We start from the raw sequence: 17,698 nt of genomic DNA, 5'->3' as shown, positions 1-17,698 counted from the left end.
TTCTTAGGATTGCAGCATGAACTACAGGTATACAAATGCAAAATGTTTAGTATAGTGGCTGGTATAAGGTAAAAACTATAGAAATACCTGTTATGATTCTAAATAGCTCATTTATATGCCACATAAATCAAATGGTCACCATTCCTACCATTTCTTCAATAATCTTTATTTACAAAGAACATGTTTTTATTTTCATAATTTCTTATTTAGGATATTCCAGGGTTAGCTTTTTTAATGCTTCATCCCCTTCAAAATGCTGAAAAAGAACAGCATAGAAAGACATTAAAGGAGAGAAAACACTATTGATTGCCAGTAAAACTTTTTCTTAAAAAAATCTTGTTTTGGGGGGAGGAAGGAGAAGCTGAAATGTATGGAGAGAGCAACATGGAAACTTACATTACCATATGTAAAATAGATAGCCAATGGGAATTTGCTGTATGACTCAGGGAACTCAAACAGGAGCTTCTTAACAACCTAGATAGGTGGAATGGGGAGGGAGATAGGAAGGAGGTTCAAGAGAGAGGGGACATATGTACACCTATGGCTGATTTGTGTTGATGGTTGGCAGAAACCAACAAAATTCTGTAAAGCAATTATCTTTCAATTAAATTTTTAAAAGTCTTGTTTTGTAAATTGCATGAAACTGTTTATTCTGTTTATTTAAATAGTTTGCCATTTGATTAGTGGCCTAAAAATGAAATATAACTCTCTGAACAACAAATGACTTCACTCTCTTTTAAAGAAATGCAAGTGTCAAGTTTTTATGATTTATAATGAAGAGAAACTTAAACTAAAGATAGAGCTAATTCACAACTTACCCTTCTGGTAATATCTTCAAATTCCCTCTTCATTTGTATCCAGTATCATTATTGTTCATCATTTTAAATGTTTAATATTTTTGAAATATATTACAAATATTTTCAAATAGAGTATTACAGCAGACCTGAATTTAAAAGGAGTGAATTCTTACTGCTTACTATTTGAATTGATTTTGGTTTTTTATTTATAGTAAAAGAACCATTATTTTGCAAGGACATGGACAGTGGAGAACACACTTTTAAATAAATGGTAATGAATCAATCTGATATTCATATTAAAAAGTTAAATGTGAGCCCATTTCACACTGTATACTTGATCAATTGCCAGTGAGTTACAGATAATATTATATTCCTCTAAAAACAGTTTCTAGAGGATAACATAGTTGAATATTTTTAGGGCATTGGGGTAAGAAAATATTTCTTAAACAGAAAACAAAATGTACTAATCATAAAGAAAAAGGTTTATAAATTGAACTGTATTAAAATTAAAAATTTATGTTTTTGACATGAGGGTTAGGGGCACTCACCCCTGGCCCATCAAAAAATTGTGTATAACTTTTGATTCCCTCCTAACTTGGCTTCTTAACCTACTGTTGGACTGAAGGCTTCTGATAACAAAACCCATATTTTCTATATGTATTATATAATATATTCTTGTAATAAAGTAAACTAAAAATATATTAAGAAAATCTTAAGGAAGAGAAAAGGCATTTACAGTACTGTAATGAATTTATTGATACCATTTAAGTTTACATTCTTCTGTTACAAGAATTGTCTGTAGCTACATCAATATTGTCTTTTAGGATACATGTCACTGTAAATGTTATATGTATTACTAACACTGCATATGAAATATGAAAAAAATAATGTGAAAGGAAATTTATATTTACTTACAGGTATGATGGTTCATGTACTGATAACAAAGCAGTGATATAATGCTTTATAGTAGCCTAGTGTAATCAATAAAATTGCTTCACAGGAGCCTGGTCTATACATTAATGAATAAGTCATAAATGTTTATGGCATACAGTATTGCAATCATATGCACAATACAGAATAGGAAACATTTTACTTCAAAAAACCCATCTACCTGTGATGAGAGTCTGATATGCATTTTCTTTAATTAATGTAATTCTTAAAAAGCAAAGTCATGAAACTCTAATAAAATGAACACATTGTTAATTTTATATTAGATATCATTTACCTTGAAAGTGTTAATCGCTCAGTCATGTCTGACTCTGTGTTACTCCATGGAGTGTAGTCCACCAGTCTCCTCTGTTCATGGAATTCTCCAGGCAAGAAGACTGGAGTGGGTGCATGAGTGTGTGCTCAGCCGCTAAGTTGTGTCCAACTCTTTGCCATCCTATGGACTGTAACCTGCCGTGCTTCTCTGTTCATGGGATTTCCTAGGCAAGAATACTGGAGTGGGTTGCCATTTCCTCCTCTAGGGGAACCTCCTAACCCAGAAATTGAACCTCTGTCTCCTGTATCTCCTGCACTGGCAGACAGTTTATTTACCATTGAGCCACTTGGGCTTCCCTACTGGAGCGGGTAGCCATTCTCTTCTCCAGAGGCTCTTCCCAACCCAGGGATCGAACCTGGGTCTCCTGCATTTCAGGCCATCAGGGAAGCCCATCACTTACCTTACAGCTATGTAAAAACAAGTTATCCACTTCAATGTAGTTTGGTATATAACATTCTACATGTGTATTTTTCATATTTGTTGAAAAAATTTCTATGTATACCTGAACCTGCACAGCTCAAACCCCCATTGTTCAAGGGCCAACTGTATATATGGAATCTATGGCTCAGGGATCTAATCCACATCTCTTAAGTCTTTTGCTTTGGCAGGCAAGTTCTTTATCATGAGCACCCCTAGGCACCCTCAGATATGCAGGTGATGCTACTTTAATGGCAGAAAGCAAAGAGGAACTAAAGAACCTCTTGATGAAGGTGAAAGAGGAGAGTGAAAAAGCTGGCTTAAAACTCAAAATTCAAAAAATTGAAGATCATGGCATCCAATCCTATCACTTCATGGCAGATAGATGGGGAAAAACTGGAAACAGTGACAGATTTTATTTTCTTGGACTCCAAAATAACTCCAAATGATGAATGCAGACAGAAGATTAAAAATCACCTGCTTCTTGGAAGAAAAGCTATAACAAACCTAGACAGCATATTAAAAAGCAGAGGCATTACTTTACTGGCAAAGGTTCATATAGTCAAAGCTATGGTTTTTCCAGTTGTTGACAGTTGGACCATAAAGAAGACTGAGCACTGAAGAATTGATGCTTTTGAACTATGGCGCTGGAGAAGACTCTTGAGAGTCCCTTGGAGTGCAAGGAGATACAATCAGTCAGTCCTCAAGGAAATCAACTTGAATATTCATTAGAAGGACTGATACTGAAGATGAAATTCCAGTATTTTGGCCTCCAGATGCGAAGAGCCAGCTCACTGGAAAATATCCTGATGCTGGGAAAGATTGAGGGCAGGAGAATAAGAGGACAACAGAGAATGAGATGGTTGGGTGGCATCACTGCCTCAATGGACATGGACATGAGTTTTAGCCAACTCTGGGAGATAGTGAAGGACAGAGAAGCCTGGCGTGCTGCAGTTCATGGGGTCACAGAATCAGACACGACTTAGTGACTGAACAACAACAGATATATATATGTCAAGGCTACTCTGTCAATTCATCCCACCCACTTCTTTCCCCACTGTGGCCACAAGTCTGTTCTCTGTGTCTCTATGTTAGCCCTGCAAACAGGTTCATAGGTACCATCTTCTAGATTCTAAATATATGAATTATATATGGTATTTGTTTTTCTCTTTCTGGATTACTTCACTGAGTATGACATATTCTAGGTTCATCCACATCACTACAAATGGCCCAGTATCATTCCTTTTTGTGGCTGAGCTATTTCTGCTTTATTGACTATGCCAAAGCCTTTGACTGTGTGGATCACAATAAACTGTGGGAAATTCTGAAAGAGATGGAAATACCAGACCACCTGATCTGCCTCTTGAGAAATCTGTATGCAGGTCAGGAAGCAACAGTTAGAACTGGACATGGAACAACAGACTGGGTCCAAATAGTTAAAGGATTACGTCAAGGCTGTATATTGTCACCCTGCTTATTTAACTTACATGCAGAGTACATCATGAGAAATGCTGGACTGGAAGAAACACAAGCTGGAATCAAGATTGCCGGGAAAAATATCAATAACCTCAGATATGCAGATGACACCACCCTTATGGCAGAAAGTGAAGAGGAGCTAAAAAGCCTCTTGATGAAAGTGAAAAAGGAGAGTGAAAAAGTTCTCTTAAAACTCAACTTTCAGAAAACGAAGATCATGGCATCTGGTCCCATCACTCCATGGGAAGTAGATGGGAAAACAGTGTCAGACTTTGTTTTTTTGGGCTCCAAAATCACTGCAGATGGTCACTGCAGCCATGAAATTAAAAGATGCTTACTCCTTGAAAGGAAAGTTATGACCAACCTAGATAGCATATTCAAAAGCAGAGACATTACTTTGCCAACAAAGGTCCGTCTAGTCAAGGCTATGGTTTTTCCAGTGGTCATGTATGGATGTGAGAGTTGGACTGTGAAGAAAGCTGAGCGCTGAAGAATTGATGCTTTTGAACTGTGGTGTTGGAGAAGACTCTTGAGAGTCCGTTGGACTGAAAGGAGATCCAACCAGTCCATTCTGAAGGAGACCAGCCCTGGGATTTCTTTGGAGGGAATGATGCTAAAACTGAAACTCCAGTACTTTGGCCACCTCATGCAAAGTGTTGACTCATTGGAAAAGACTCTGATGCTGTGAGGGATTAGGAGCAGGAGAAGAATGGGGACGACAGAGGATGAGATGGCTGGATGGCATCACTGACTTGACGGACATGAGTCTGAGTGAACTCTGGGAGTTGGTGATTGACAGGGAGGCCTGGCGTGCCGCGACTCACCGGGTCGCAAAGAGTCGGACATGACTGAGTGACTGAACTGAACTGAACTGAATATTCCATTATATATATGTACCACAACTTCTTTATCCATTCATATGTTGATGGGCCTCTAGATAGTTTCCATGTCCTGGCTATTGTAAATAGGGCTGCAATGAACTTTAAGGTACATGTGTCTTTTTGAATTATGATTTTCTCAGGGTATATGCCCAGTAGTCGAATTGCTGGGTCATATGGCAATTTTATTCCTAATTTCTTAAGGAATCTCCATACTGTTCTCCATAGCACTGTATCAATTTACATTCCCACCATCAGTGAAAGGGGGTTCCCAGGTGGTGCTAGTGATGAAGAACCTCCCTGGCAATGCAAGAGATGCAAGTTAGATCCCTGGACCAGAAAGATTCCCAGGAGGAGGGCATGGCAACCCACCCCAGTATTCTTGTCTGGAGAACACCTCATGAACAGAGGAGCCTAGTGGGCTACAGTCCATAAGCTCCCAAAGAGTCAGACGTGACTGAAGAGACTTAGCATGCATGCATGCATCAGTGCAAGGGGGTTCCTTTTCTCCACATTCTATCAACCATTTATTGTTTATAGATTTTTTGATGGCCATTTTGACTGGCATGAGGTGATACCTCGCAGTTTTGATTTGCATTTCTCTTATAATGAGCATCTTTTCATGTGTTTATTGGCCATCTTTATACCTTCTTTGGAGAAAAGTCTCTTTAGGTCTTCTGCCCGCTTTTTTGATTGGGTTGTTTGTTTTTCTGTTATTGAGCCATATGAACTGCTTGTATATTTTGGAGAGTAATCCTACGTCAGTTACCTCACTGGCAATTATTTTCTCCCATTTTGAGGGTGGTCTTTTCATCTTGTCTACAGTTTTCTTTGCTTTGCAAAAATCCTCAAGTCTGATTAGCTTCCATTTGTTTATTTTTGGGTTTTTTTCCCCATTACTCTAGGAGGTGAGTCAAAGAGGATCTTGCTGTGATTTATGTCAAAGAGTATTCTGCCTGTGTTTTCCTCTAAGAGTTTTTAGTTTCTGGCCTTACATTTGTTTTTAATCCATTTTGAGTTTGTTTTTGTATGGTGTTAGAAAGTGTTCTAATTTCATTCTTTTACATGTAGCTGTCCAGTTTTTCCACCACCACTTATTGAAGAGGCTGCCATTTCTCTGTTGTATATTTTTGCCTCCTTTGTCAAAGATAAAATGCCGATAGGTGCATGGATATATCTCTAGGCTTTCTGCTTTGTTCTATTGGTCTATATTTCTGCCTTTGTGTCAGTACCATACTGTCTTGATGACTGTAGCTTTTTAGTATGGTCTAAAGTCAGGGAGATTAATTCTTCCAGCTCCATTTTTCTTTCTCCAGATTGCTTTGGCTATTTGGTATCTTTTTTTGTTTCCATACAAATTGTAAAATTTGTTGTTCTAGTTCTGTGAAAAAGGTCATTGGCATTTTGACAGATATTGCATTGAATTTGTAGATTGCTTTGGGTAGTATTGTCATTTTCACAATATTGGTTCTTATGTTCTAAGAACATGGTATATCTCTCCATCTGTTTGTATCATCTTTGATTTCTTTCATCATTATCTCAGTTTTATGCATACAGGTCTTTGGTCTCTTTAGGTAGGTTTATTCCTAGGTATTTTATTCTTTTTGTTGCAATGGTGAATGAGATTGTTTCCTTAATTTGTCTTTCTGATTTGCCAGTGAACTCTTGCCCTCCAAAATTCTTGCCCACAATACATTATTTATTGATATCAAAAAGTGAGCTCTAGGAAATGCTAATGGTTTGCTCTCAAGACTAATTTTTCTAGAGGACAAAACAAAGTTTTAAAATTTCTGTACAAATTATGTGATTGATATAATTCAAGCCTTTCAAATATTTACTAGCTTCTAAGTAATGCCTATCATTTTTCTAGGTGCTATAAATGTCATTTTTGATGCTAAAATATTCTGAAATGTTTTAGAATTATGATTTTTTCTCAGAATAATAAAGTAAGATAACAGCATATTCTTCTATCTAAGCAGTGATGTTTTTATAAATTAATTTTTGTTGAAGTATAGTTGATTTACAATATAGTGTTAGTTTCTGCTGTGCAGAAGAGTGAATCAGTTATATATATATGTGTGTGTGTATGCATATATATATATGTTCTTTTTTATATTATTTTCTTATATAAGTCATTGCAAACTTTCTAGTAGAGTTCCCTATGCTATACCCTAGGTTCTTATTAATTATTTATTCTATATATAGCAGTGCATATATGTTAATCCCAATCTGCCAATTTATCTCTAACCTCCCTCTCCCTTGGTAACTGTAATTTCTTTTCTACATCTGTGACTTTATTTCTGTTTGGTAAATAAGATCATTTATACCTTTTTTTTTTTTTTTTTTGGATTCCACTTACAAGACATATCAAATGATATTTGTCTTTGTCTGACCAGTGCTGAGTGAAATTCTTGCATGTTAGCTGAATAAATCTACAGTTACTATAATCCTTCAGGCTAATTGGCAAATATGACAAACACTGCTACTAGGATGGCTATTAGACTCTTTTTCTCTGATGATCTGGTCTCTTGCCAGGAATTGGTTTAGATAAATGGATGTGATTGATTTGGGGTATATGTATGAAGAAGCAAGGTGATAACCAAATCTGAGTGAAAAGACACACCTGTTTTTAAAATTTGGCTTGTTGAAGCAGGAATAGCAGCAGTGGCTTAGATGAGAGGGGAGATATTTAGGAAATGTTGTAATCTAAGGATCAACTGCTATAACATTATGGGCAGTTGACTTGCTGGCTAGGAAATCTCTAAAATATATCCTAATGCTAATTTAATTGATTATTTTAAAAAGGCTAAACTAGTAAGAGTTTGATTTGGAACTTCATAAAACATTGGTTTTTTAGACTATCATTAATACATAATTGGACAAAACATACTTCTTTCCTATGATGAATAACAAAAGACTTTTCAGTCCAGGAAAATAAGCATTAGATTGATTGAGTTCTTGTGCTAAAGAACCATTTTCCTTATTAGAGTGCAGGATCAGTAATTGCGACTTTCATTATACCAGTTCTAACTATAAACAACAACTCACACAATATATCAATATTCAATCATTTTAATTTTTATTTTTTAATTAATGCATTGTTGATGTACAATATTATGTAAGTTATAGGTGTGCAACATAGTGATTAACAATTTTTAAAGGTTATACTTCATTTATATATATTATAAAATATTGGCTATATTTCTTGTGTTATATGATGCATCATTGTATCTTATTTATTTTATATATATTTTTGTGTACAATTTTAGGTATTAAATTTTGTATAAATTTTTTTGTATTTCTTAATCCCCTAAACATATTTTGCCTTTCTCCCTTCTCTCTCCCCACTGGTAACTGCTAGTTGCTTCTCTATATCTGTGATTCCACTTCATTTTTCTATATTCATTATTTTCTTGTATTTTTTAGTTTCCACATATAAGTGATATAATACAGTGTTTGTTTTTCTCTTTCAGGCTTAATTCACTTAGCATAATAACCTCCAAGTCCATCCATGTTGGTGCAAAAGGCAAAATTTTATTTTTTATGGCTGAGTAGTACTCCATCGTATATTTCTATCACATTTTCTTTATCTGTTCACCTGTTGATGGATACTTAGGTTGCTTTCATATCTTGGCAATTGTAAATAATGCTGCTGTGAGCATCAGGGTGGATGTATCCTTTTTATTGTTTTTTCCATATATATACATATATATACACATACATGGAATTAATGGGTTATATGGCAGTTCTATTTTTAGCTTTTTGAGAAACCTCCATACTGTTGCACTAATTTACATTCCTACCAACAGAGTGTGAGAGTTTTCTTTTCTTCGTATACTCACCAACATTTGTTATTTGTATTCCTTTAAGGAATAGTTATTCTGATAGGTGTGAGGTGGTATCTCATGGCTTTAGTTTGCATTTCTCTGATGATTAATAATGTTGAACATTTTTTCACGTGGCTATTGGCTATCTGTATGTCTTCTTGGTTGTTTGTTTTTTTAGATGTTGAGCTGCATGAATTGTTTATATATTTTGGATATTAACTTATCAGTCATATCATTAGCAAATATTTTCTCTGAATCAGTAAATTTGCCTGGTTTCATTTCCCTGTAAATGTTTTAAAATCTAATTAGTTCCCCCCCACCACCACCACCCCGCCACCACCTTTTACTCGCTTTTATTTCTTTTGCTTTAAAAGAAAGATAAAGACAATATTGCTAATATTCATATCTAAGAGTGTTCTGTATGTTTTTTCCTAAAAAAATTTTATGGTTTCTGGTCTTACATTGAGGTTTTTAATTCATTTTGAATTAATTACCATATACAATGTGAGGGAATGTTCTAATCTCATTGTTTTGCATGTTGCTGTCCAGTTTTCCCAGTGCCACTTATTAAAGAAACTGCCTTTTCTCCATTATATATTCTTGCCTCCTTTGCCATAGGTTAATTGACCATAAGTGCCTGGGTTTACTTCTGGGCTGTCTAGTCTATTCCATTGATCTATGTATCTGTTTCTGTGCCAGTACCATGCTGGATTACTGTATACTTCTATATACTACAAAACTACTGATTATTGTAGCTTTAGAGTGTAGACTGCATCAGGGAGCATGATACTTTCAGCTCTGTTCTTTTTTCTTAAAAATTTTTTTTTGGCTATTTCAGATATTTTTTGTTTGTTATAGTTCTGTAAAAAATGCCTTTTGTATTTTGATAGGGATTGCATTGAATCTGTTGTTGTTAGTCACTCAATTGTGTCTCACTCTTTGCGACCCCACAGATTATAGCCCACCAGGCTCCTTTGTCCATGGAATCTCTGGGCAAGAATACTGGAGTGAGCAGTCATTCTCTGGATTGCCTTAAATAGTATGCTATTTAAAAAATATTAACTCTTGTAATCCATTAACACAGTATATCCTTTCATTTGTTTGTGTCATCTTCAATTTCTTTCATTAGTTTCTTATAGTTTTCTTGGTACAGGTCCTTTACCTCCTTAGGTAGGTTTATTCCTGGGTAATTTATTTATTTATTTATTTTTGATTCAATGGTAAATGGGATTGTTCCTTAATTTCTCTTTCTGATACTTCTTTGTTAGTGCATAGAAATGCAACAGATTTCTGTGTATTAATTTTGTATCCTGCAACTTTATTGAATTCTTTGATGAGCTCTAATAGCTTTCTGGTGGCATCTTTAGGATCTTCTATGTATAGTATCATGTCATCTGCAAAAAGTGACAGTTTTAGGTCTTCCTCTCCAATTTGGATTCCTTTTATTTCTTTATCTTGTCTCATTTCTGTGCCTAAGAATTCCAATATTATGTTGCATAAAAGCAGCAAGAGTGGGCATTCTTGCCTTGTTTGTGATCTTTTCAACCTTGAGTATAATGTTAACTGTTGGTTTATCATATATGGCCTTTATTATGTTAACACATGGTGTCTTTAGGTCCACTTTCCTAAGAGTTTTTATTATAAATGGATATTGAATTTTGTGAAATCTTTTTGCATATATTGATATGATCATATGCTTTTTATTCTTCATTTATTTGGGGTTATCACATTGATTGACTTGTGGCTATTGAAAAATCCTTTGTGTCACTCAAATAAATCCCATTTGATCATTGTGCATGATCCTTTTAATTCATTGTTGGATTTGGTTTGCTAACATCTTGTTGAGATTTTGTATCTATGTTTATCAGTAACATCGGCCTGTCATTTTCTTTTTTTTGTGTGATATTTTTGTCTTTTTTCTCTTTGTGTATCAGATTGAGACTAGTCTTGTAGGATGAATTCAAAAATGTTAATTCCTCTGCAATTTTTTGGAGTAGCTTGAGAAGGATATGTGCTAATTCTTTTCTAAATGTTTGAAAGAATTCAGCTGTGAAGCCATTTGGCCTTGGACTTATGCCTGTTTCTTCTAGGTTGTCCATTTCATTGACATATAGCTGTTCATAGTAGCCTCTAACAATCTTTTTATCTCTGTAGATTCTGTTGTAACTTCTCCTTTATAATTTCTTTTTTTAGAAAATATAAATTTATTTATTTTAACTGCAGGCTAATTACTTTACAATACTGTATTGGTTTTGCCATACATTAACATGAATCCACCACAAGTGTACATATAATTTCTAATGTTGTTTATTTGGTTAGTTTAATTGATCTACTTCAATTGTTTTTGTCCCTACTTCACTTATTTTTGCTCTGATTTTTATAATTTCTTTCATTGTACTAACTTTGAGTTTTGCTTGTTCTTTTTTTTCTTTATGTGCAATGTTAGATTATTTATTTGAGAATTTTATTGCTTCACAAAGTAGGCTTGTATCAATATAAAGCCTCTTAAGACCACTTTTGCTGCATGTGATAGACTTTGGGTTGTTGTGATGGGCTTTCTGCCCAGTTGGCTGTGCAGCCAGTGGGAGGACTTACGGCTGGAGCAGCTCACAGGAGGCTGAGGTCTGGGTCTCTGTGTCCCTGTGTATGTGTCTTGTACACCATGATTTTCTTGTCTGTTAATTGATGAGAGCTAAGAGGACCTGTTTCCAGGGTTGTTGGGAACAATAAATCAGATGATATGCACTCAGTTCTCACAAGGTTACTTCAGTTTGGTTCAGTCACTCAGTGGTGTCTGACTCTTTATGACCCCATGGACAGCAGCATGCCAGGCTTCCCTGTCCATCACCAACTCCTGGAGCCTGCTCAAACTTACATCGACTGAGTTGGTGATGACATCCAACCATCTCATTCTCTGTCGTCCCCTTCTCCTACTGCCTTCAATCTTTCCCAGCATCGGGTCTTTTCTAATGAATTGGCTCTACATATCAGGTGGCCAAAGGCTACTTAGGTCATAGAAAAGGTTTATCAAGTGTTAGCTGCAATAATTGTGTTGTCTATATTTTTCTAAAAGTAAGTAACACAGCGTATAAAGTAAGCTATTTTTTCCCTGTCATTTTCCATCCTTCACTGCACGAAGTATGAGAATAACATTGATAATGATTATAATGAAAGGTTATAGTTTACAAGCAGTACCACTTTATGGATTTTTGACCTTAGGAAAACTATTTAGCTTCTCATTGTTTCTATTTTTTCCTTTGTGAAATACAATGATAGTACTTATCTCCTAAGACTAAAGAATAAATAAGGCATTCAGATAAAGCTAATGGAATAGGGTTTAGTATTAGTACACACCCTATTAATATTAACTTAAAAATGTTTTTACATATATAATCTCATTTGGCTCTGACTGTAGTTTTCCTAGGTGAGATTTTAAAGGATACTAACTTATGTTGGGCCTTTTCCAAAACATATACAAATAAACATTTCACTTGAAGTGCTTTCGGCATGGATACACCAGTGTGAATATCAGGGGCTGAATAGCCCCTCTGCCCACACATAATCCTTATACACTCAGTACTATCTGTCAGGCCTGGAAATAAAAACTACTGTAGATATTTTCCAATTTAAACAGCATTAATCATTTATACTTGAGTATAGGTGAATTCATTAGGACATTTCCCAAGAGTTCTGACAGGAGATATAGGGTGGTTGGATAAAGATTTAGTATCTTGGGTGCCTGAAGAAGGAGACTAGGACACTGAAAAAGTTAAAAGCCCTAAGTCAGCAAAGCTAAAAATGCTAGGTGGCACATGTCATCTACTTAGGATTTATGCCTGAGGGTCACCCCAAATGTCATCTCCTTTTTGATAGACAGATACCCTAACTGCACTGGCAGCCCCTTTAAGGATGTTTTTGCTCCTTCTTGGTAGAGAGGATAGCTTCATTTTTGTCACAGATGTTTTGGATGAAATAAATGCGTCATGCCATTGAAAGGAGTTATTAATTCTAAATAAATCAGAATCTCAAATGTGTTTAATTTCATTAGAATGTCATTGGAGATAACAATAATTCTAAATTTTATAAAAAATGAGTCTGACAATTATGTCTGGTGTACTTTGGATGCATTGGTTAAAATTCTTGTCCTTTTAACTCTAAGAATTGCATGATAAAGACAGAAAACTTTCACTATGACTTTCATGTGCCCAGGATAAAGATCTCCATATTTTTTTTAATGGATAAGTGTGTAGTGCTTTACTTGAGCATGGTATGTGTTCAATAAATGACTATAACCTGCAAGTCTATGTGGAAGAGCAAATTATTGTGATTTGATATTTTGTTTTAGCTGCTATAAAGGAGTCAAAAGAGCCAGACATAATTTTTCCCTGCTCTGCATTTACTAGGGTCTCAGAAGATGAGTTTTATTTAGATTTTTGGTGAGAAAAGAACTCCTAGAAATAGAGAAAAGGGACAAGAGTAAGGAAAGAAGAAGCAAAGATGTCCTGATAGAAGGAAAAAGTGTGTGTGTCCTTAAGACTGGGACAGGACCAGAGATTTGAGAGTTTTTAAAATCCAAAATCTAGTGTACAGTGTCCTGGACAGGAGTGGCACAGATTGGCTTTGCTATCTAAGGCTAAGGTCAGTAGCAAAGACCACTGGGAATTGCAGGAATATTGAATGCAGAAAAAATAGAAGGTGGGACTCAACAGCAGCATTGGTAGCAGAAATAATAATCATATTGGCACCAAACTTTCAGGGGAGACATACTTTTATATAGTAATATACTGCATCTCATATTTTTCTTCAGTCTTGCAGTTTGCTAAGTAAGTTGTACTTCTAAGTTAAAATAAAAATCAGTAATATTAAAAACCTATTCTGCACCTTGAAAATCATGGTCTGAGAAATAAGAGTATTATATAAACACTATGACACATCTAAAACTACTGTGTAAGAACAGTTAGGTAAGCCCCTCTATTAGGATTAAGAAAAAACACTCAGGAGGAGTGATTCACTGTACCAGTCCCCAGAAGCAAGGTTGGTGGAAAGCTTAAAGAGAGTCATACATGACATAAATTAGGATTGGGCTTTGTTGTCAGAGTCTTAGAATTTTTAGAGTGTCTTTCTCAAAGGTTTAATCCTAGTTTAAGTATTAAAGTAATTTTAAGTTCAGTGAGTGTGGGGTAGCTCAGTCTAAATAAATATGAGTGTGGTATGTTTGAAAAAATGCAAGTAGCTTAGAATGGCTGAAGGAAAGGATGTTATCCTGTTAGCAGAGTATCTAAGTAACTCAGACCTGAGAGGCAGAAATGCTGGTGATGGTAGTGAGGAAATGAATTTTACTGTTATTTAGGAAGCAACCCTGAATGAATTTTAATCCTTAATCACATGCATTTGTAAGAGAGAAGTAATAATTTCAGATGACTTGCAGCTTTCCAGATTGGTAAACTGCATCTTTTATCAATTTAGGGGCTGCAGGAAGAGGAGTACTTTTGAGGGAGGATGTTTTAATCCACTGCTCTTTGAGAGGCCTTTTTTCAAAAGCTTATCCTAAGCCTCCAGATAATATGAATTGAATTTTCTACCTGTTGTATTGCTTAAGGAAAAATACTACAGCAACTCAAAATTACCAAAACAATAGATGTATTTAGGTTTATCAGATCAGGTATGATGCAGCAGAAATACAGTATGTAGTAAATTGCATGTAATATAATGTTAGAAGACTCCTTCCCCTACATTATTACTGCCCAGCTAGCCTGAGTCTGCATGTGACTTTAGGAAATTAACTTGAAAAAAGAATTAGAAAGAGGCAAAGACTATAAATTCTGTGATGTGTGTGAATTAATTCTTGCCACATGGTCCATGGACAGATCCGAGCATGTACAAGGGCCCGTCCAACTTCTAGTAAATTGAGAAGAGTAAGTCGGTTTTGAATTGAGCATCAGGCAGCCTTAAAAATCTTGTATTGTGACCCTTAACATGATCACAAGTGAAATTGTTAGTCGCTCCATCTTGTCTGACTCTTTGCAACCCCATGGACTGTAGCTTGCTAGGCTCCTCTCTCCAAGGAATTCTTCAGGCAAGAATACTGGAATGCGTTGCCGTTCCCTCTCCAGGGGATCTTCCTGATCCATGGATTGAACCCGAGTCTCCTGCACTGCAGGAAGATTCTTTACCATCTGAGCCACCAGGGAAGTCTAAGTAGGTGTGAGCTATATGAGGTAGATCACTTTCCCAGGATCAGGAAGATCTCCTGGAGGAGGAAATGACAACTTACTCCAGTATTCTTGCTTGGAAAATCCTATAGATAGAGGAGCCTGGCAGGCTATAGTCCCTGGGGTTGCAAAGAGTCAGGCACAATTGAGCACACATAGACACACACAACTTTACATGTATGAGGCCCATATCTTTATCTTCAGTGTCTCTATCCTAACCTTGTTGCTGGTAGCCAGGTTGATTTTGCAGGTTATAGGGGCTTTTTAAAACAAACAAACAAACAAAAACATTGCAGGCATGTTGGTTTGGGGAGAGATTCAGGGTGCACTTGCAAATATAGGTCTGGAGTTCAAGAAGGTTTTCTGTGTTGGATATTTAGGGAGACTTTTCTATGTCTTGAGAATACTAAATTGACCACTTTGGAGATCTTAAATTCATTATTCCTCATATTAAATAATGGTGGTGGTTTAGCCGTTAAGTTGTGTCTAACTCTTGCCACCCCATGGACTGTAGCCTGCCAGAATCCTCTGTCTATGGGATTCTCCAGGCAAGAATACTGGAGTTGGTTGCCATTTCCTTCTCCAGGGGATCTTCCTGACCCAGGAAACAAACCTGGGTCTCCTGCATTGCAGGCACATTCTTTACTGACTGCACTATGAGGGAAAACCAAACATATTAAATAATAGTCATCTACAAAGTGTAGTAGGAAGTCAAGAAACACCTGGAGTAACAGGCAAATTTGGCCTTGGAATATGGACTGAAGCAGGTTAAAGACTAATAGAGTTTTGCCAAGAAAGTGCACTGGTCATAGCAAACACCCTCTTCCAACAACACAAGAGAAGACTCTACACACAGACATCATCAGATGGTCAACACCGAAATCAGATTGATAATATACTTTGCAGCCAAAGATGGAGAAGTTCTAGACAGTCAACAAAAACAAGACCAGGAGCTGACTGTGGCTCAGATCATGAACTCCTTATTGTCAAATTCAGACTAAAGTTGAAGAAAGTAGGGAAAGCCACTATACCATTCAGGTATGACCTAAATCAAACCCTTATGATTATACAGTGGAAGTGAGAAATAGATTTAAGGGCCTAGATCTGATAGATAGAGTGCCTGATGAACTATGGACTGAGGTTCGTGACATTGTACAGGAGACAGGGATCAAGACCATCCCCATGGAAAAGAAATGCAAAAAAGCAAAATAGCTGTCTGGGGAGGCCTTACAAAGAGCTGTGAAAAGAAGAGAAGTGAAAAGCAAAGGAGAAAAGGAAAGATATAAGCATCTGAATGCAGAGTTTCAAAGAATAGCAAGAAGAGATAAGAAAGCCTTCCTCAGTGATCAATGCAAAGAAATAGAAGAAAACAACAGAATGGGAAAGACTAGAGATCTCTTCAAGAAAATTAGAGATACCAAGGGAACATTTCATGCAAACATGGGCTCGATAAAGGGAAGAAATGGTATGGACCTAACAGAAGCAGAAGATATTAAGAAGAGGTGGCAAGAATACACAGAAGAACTGTACAAAAAAGATCTTCACAATCCAGATAATCACGATGCTGTGATCACTCACCTAGAGCCAGATATCCTGGAATGTGAAGTCAAATGGGCCTTAGAAAGCATCACTACAAACAAAGCTAGTGGAGGTGATGGAATTCCAGTTGAGCTCTTTCAAATCCTGAAAGATGATGCTGTGGAAGTGCTGCACTCAATATGCCAGCAAATTTGGAAAACTCAGCAGTGGCCATAGGACTGGAAAAGGTCAATTTTCATTCCAGTCCCAAATAAAGGCAATGCCAAAGAATGCTCAAACTACTGCACAATTGCACTCATCTCACACGCTAGTAAAGTAATGCTCAAAATTCTCCAAGCCAGGCTTCAGCAATATGTGAACTGTGAACTTCCTGATGTTCAAGCTGGTTTTAGAAAAGGCAGAGGAACCAGAGATCAAATTGCCAACATCCACTGGATCATGGAAAAAGCAAGAGAGTTCAAGAAAACCATCTATTTCTGCTTTATTGACTATGGCAAAGCCTTTGACTGTGTGGATCACAATAAACTGGAAAATTCTGCAAGAGATGGGAATACCAGACCACATGAACTGCCTCTTGAGAAATTTGTATGCAGGTCAGGAAGCAACAGTTAGAACTGGACATGGAACAACAGCCTGGTTCCAAATAGGAAAAGGAGTTCATCAAGGAGATCCAACCTGTGCATGCTAGAGGAGATCAGCCCTGGGTGTTCTTTGGAAGGAATGATGCTGAAGTTGAAACTCCAATACTTTGGCCACCTCATGTGAAGAGTTGACTCATTGGAAAAGACTCTGATGCTGGGAGGGATTGGGGCAGGAAGAAAAGGGCACGACAGAGATGAGATGGCTGGATAGCATTACCGACTCGATGGACGTGAGTTTGTGTTAACTCCGGGTGATGGTGATGGACAGGGAGGGCTGGTGTGCTGCGATTCATGGGGTCGCAGAGAGTCAGACATGACTGAGGGACTGAACTGAACTGACCTGATGTCCTGATGTAGAGAATCTTTTCATATGCTTATGCCTGTTTGTCATTTGCTTATCTTCTTGGGTGAAGTGTCTGTTCGGTTTTTTGCCTACTTTTTAATCAGATTGTTTTCTTATTGTTGAGTTTTAAGATTTCTTTGTTTTATATTTTGGATATATAAAGCTCTTCATCACATGTTTTTGCAAATATTTTCTCCTAATCTATGACTTGTCTTTTCATTCCCTTGTTATTGTCTTTCACAGGGCAGAAACATTTAATTTTAACAAAGTGTAACATCAATTATTTCTTTCATGGATCATGGAT

Source organism: Bos indicus, chromosome 5 (assembly GCF_029378745.1).
Source record: "Bos indicus isolate NIAB-ARS_2022 breed Sahiwal x Tharparkar chromosome 5, NIAB-ARS_B.indTharparkar_mat_pri_1.0, whole genome shotgun sequence".
Lineage (NCBI taxonomy): Eukaryota > Metazoa > Chordata > Mammalia > Artiodactyla > Bovidae > Bos > Bos indicus.
The sequence above is the reverse complement of the archived record's forward strand: the minus strand, read 5'-3'. Positions refer to the sequence as shown.